Source organism: Urocitellus parryii, chromosome 4 (assembly GCF_045843805.1).
Source record: "Urocitellus parryii isolate mUroPar1 chromosome 4, mUroPar1.hap1, whole genome shotgun sequence".
Taxonomy (NCBI): domain Eukaryota; kingdom Metazoa; phylum Chordata; class Mammalia; order Rodentia; family Sciuridae; genus Urocitellus; species Urocitellus parryii.
The window spans coordinates 61574712-61578940 of record NC_135534.1 but is presented as its reverse complement, the minus strand read 5'-3'; the positions used below and the strand labels follow the sequence as shown (position 1 = coordinate 61578940).

At 41.5% G+C, this 4229-nt stretch overlaps 1 pseudogene; it reads left to right on the top strand.

Moving 5' to 3' along the window:
* Window positions 1–606: 606 nt before the first annotated feature.
* Window positions 607–1735, top strand: LOC144254626 (non-POU domain-containing octamer-binding protein pseudogene; annotated as a pseudogene).
* Window positions 1736–4229: the final 2494 nt, after the last annotated feature.

Here is a 4229-nt window from a genome sequence, read left to right as displayed (position 1 = left end):
TTATGATATGTTCATGAATTAGTAGACTTGGTCTGTGGAAAATTATTTTGACGCACATTATACTAATAGTGTATGTTAACATTAATATTGTATCAAGATAAGTAGCATTTTAAAATGAGTCTAGATACTGCCTACCCATCTGAGTAAATAAAAATATACAACTTGAACACACTTTTAAAACTATGAAACAAAAATATGTGCATAAACTTTACATATACATAATTGGTATAAGGCACTACTAGTAAAGCATTTTGACTCTTTAAATAAGGTAAGAATAAGAAAAAGCACCTTGATCGCCTTTACTCTAAGGAGAGGACTGTGTGTACAGGAGTGCAAAGATGCAGAGTGATACAACCTTTAATTTGGAGAAACTGAACCATACTGTAAGGAAACATCATTAGCATCACCACCAGCAGCAACAGCAGCAGTCACAGCCACCACCAATACCTGCAAATGGGCATCAGGCCAGCGGCCAAAATGAAGCCTTGACTATTGACCTGAATAGTTTTAGGAAACCAGAAGAGAAGGTCTTCACCTAACTTAGTGTCTCTTTGTGGGTAATCTCCCTCGTGACATCAGTGAGGAGTAAATGAGGAAGAGGAGTAAATGATGAAACTATTTGAGAAATATGGGAAGGCAGACAAAGTTTTCATTCATAAGGATAAATATCTGGCTTTATCCCCTTGGAAACATGAACCCTTGCAGAAATTGCCAAAGTAGAGCTTGGCAGTATGTTACTCTGTGGAAAGCAGTTGTGTGTGTGCTTTGCCCACCATAGTGCATCCTCACAGTTCAAAATATTTCTCAGTACATGTTTAACCAACTGCTAGAAGCAGCTTTTCTGTTGTTTAGCTACCTGGAGATGGCTGGAGTCATTGTGGATGACCAAGGAAGACCCTCAGAAAAAGGCATTGTGAGTTCTCAGGAAAGCCAGCTGCTTGGAAAGCTCTGGACAGATGCAGTGAAAGGTCTTTCCTGATAACCACATTTCTTCAGCCTGTGACTGTGGAGCTAATGGTCCAGTTAGATGATAAAGAAGGGCTTCCAGAGAAGCCTGTTATAAAAAACCAGCAATTTCACAAGGAGTGAGAGCAGCCACCCAGATTTGCATATCCTGGTTCCTTTAAGCATGAGTATGCTATGCAATGGAAGGCACTCATTGAGATGGAGAAATAGCCGCAGGACCAGGGGTACCACAAGGAGGCTTATGAGAAGCTGGAAATGGAGATGGAGCCTGCTTGTCATGAGCACCAAGTCATGCTAGTTAGGCAGGATTTGATGAGGCACCAAGAAGAATTTTGAAGAATGGAAGAGATGTACAACCAAGAAGTGCAAAAAAGAAAGCAATTGGATCTCCCAGCAGGAGGAGGAGCACAGCCCTGAGGAAGTGGCAACAAGAATAGATGATGTGGTGACACCAGGAAGGATTCAAGGTGACCTTCCCTGATGTGAAAAAGCAAGAGTTAAGGATGTGCCAGATGGCTATGGGAGGTGAAATGGGCATAAATTATAGAGGCACCATGTCCCCTGCTCCTGTGCCAGCAGCTTTTCCAGCTCTTCCAGAACCTGCCACTATGATGCCAGATGGAACTTTGGGATTGATCCTACCAACAACTGAATGCTTTGGCCAAGCTGCCAAGATAGAAGGAATCAGGGCAATTGGTGGGATCCTTCCTCCATTCAACCATGCAGCTCCCGGAGCTGATTTGCTCCAAATAAACATTGTCAATACTGATAAATTTTCAGTATGTAATTTCCCAAAACTTAAAAGAAGGACCCTTTTTGTGAAAGACACCCCTTTTATGAAAGACCCCCCCATTTCCCTGTCCAAGGAGAATCACACGAAACACTGGCTGCAAAAGCACGAGGTGGTTTATTGAGACACAGGCGCCTGCGGGTGTCCAGCAGAACCTCAGCCGGAGCTTTGGTGAACTGGCACCCCGGGCTTGGGGATACAGAGATTTTTATAGGGTTTGGGACAGGTTTCGCGAGCGCGCTCGGGAAGCAACAGGTTTCTTATTGGTTTGTTTAAATCTAGCATATAGGCCACCTAGGGGATACAGGTCTGCATTCCAAAAACCACAGGTCTGCATTCTATTCTTTCTGTTCCTGCTTATCTGTTCCTGTTTATTCATTCATGCCTCAGGATGTGGGTGCTCTGTCCTTTCTGGTTATATGGAAAGCACATCCGGCGCCTGAGCCTGTTTATGACAAGCCCGGTATCTTGATTTCATATCTTGGCCTTAGGTAACTGGACTAACTGGGCTAGGGTCTTTCATTCCCCCCTTTTTCTTTATCATGGATAGAATCTTATATCCATTGTCCTGTGTTTTCCCTGAGTCATTCCCAGCATGGCCTCCATTTTAGATTTCACTCGATATTAGACCCCAATTTATCTAACTACACTGACTGCCTAACTTTAAATCTGGCTTCATTCCCCCCTCTAATTTGGGAACTCCTTACTGCTGTGAGGAAGGGGGACGAAGATGATCTCTCTGGCTTCTTCAGGCTGAAAAGGGACGGTGTGGGGCAAGCAGTTTGGAGTCCCCCTTAAAAAATATCGGGTCTATCGAGTGGTCCATGCTAAAAGTCCAATTGAGAAGTAATAGGCTGGAGAGCCATTCGAGTGATAGGTGGTCTATAAGAGAAACAAGAATTCATTAGTACTGGAACCAGATTGATGCAGCAAGAAATGCCACAGCACAGAAATATGCCAATGAGTATAATGGCCAAGACAAAGATCAACAATGTTTTCTATCAGGCAGTACCAGGAACTAGGAGTTAAGATACTGTTTCCACGACAATGTTGCTGAGGACATGGCTTCTATCTAAGCATGTAAATCTTTAAGGATATTTGTCACATTGTCAGAAATGTCAGGGATGTAAACACAACATTTAACTTTTAGGGTTACAGTTGTCCTTCCCTTAAGATATAGTTTAGTAATTTAATGTCATCTGATATTGCAAAATCCTTTTACTAGTATGACCTCTGTGTCTAATAGAGAAATCTTTAATTCTGTTACTTAGGGCTGGATAACCATACTAGCAAACATTAAGCCTACCTGCGTTGGTTAGAAATAAAGGCCTTAGACTAAAACTACTCTAGCAGTCCCTTTTGATAGTTATCAGGCATTCCTACCTAAGAGTCTCTTTTGCAGCCTCCAGTCTACTTATTTATGGAAGTCACATTTAACTATTATTATAATTCAAGATGTCCAGGAACAGCTGTGCTTTGGCTTTGACTGTCTTTGCTAAGTTTAAGACGAAGCAAGTCAAACTGACTTTGTTTCCATCTATTGGTAACAGCTGAATTATCCTGGGAGTCCTCGGGAACTTCACAGCAGCTTCTCAGTTCTGCTAGTGCCATTTGCGCTGGGATGGGTCCAGGCCTTGCTTGACCATACGGCTTCCCTCAGAAGCATCAGGGATGTCTCCCTTCTTTGAATGACCCTCCTCTTCACAGCAAATGCACTGATTGGCTTTCTGTCCTCCACTGGTCTCATTAATCTCCCTGATCAGGAGGTTATGTGGCCTAGAGTTGCAAAGCCCTTTGGAGAAGTTCCCTATCCCTGATTCAGACTGACTCAGAGGGCAAGAGCCAAATATTGGTTTTCTTGGCCCTTTAATTTAACTTTAATTTTAAAACTTAATCTTAAACATCTAGCAAATAAACTTGAACAGCCTTATACTAAGTACTGGGCTTTAGTACCTATCTCTCTATCCTGTAGGTGATAACTCCTTATCTTAAGTTAACCCAGGTTGTGAGTTCTTAAAGCAGTACCTCTTTAAAACATTAACAGGCAATCTTTAGACCATCTAAAAGCAAACTACAAAACAAAACTAACTAGGATAAAAACATATTTAGTTTATGTAATAGCTACCTTGAATTCTGGCAGAGTTATACATTATAATCCCCTGTTTGAGGTCCTGGCAATCGTGACAAAAACCAACTTTTGGACACAACCTTAAATGCACTGAAATCTGGCCTACTTCTTCCATAGTCACTTTCACATGAGATGGGACATAGAGCCTTATCTCAAGTAAGGCGGGGCTCATCATAAGTCTTAAATACTATAGTTCTGAGGCTGATCTTTGCTTTTTAGACATCTACATAAATTGTTGCTCAAATTTATATGAATATTAGCTAACACAATATAATATCACATCTAAAACATGAATTAAAGAAAGGCTGAAAACTTTTAACCTTTTGTAGAAAAGTAGCAAAGTAC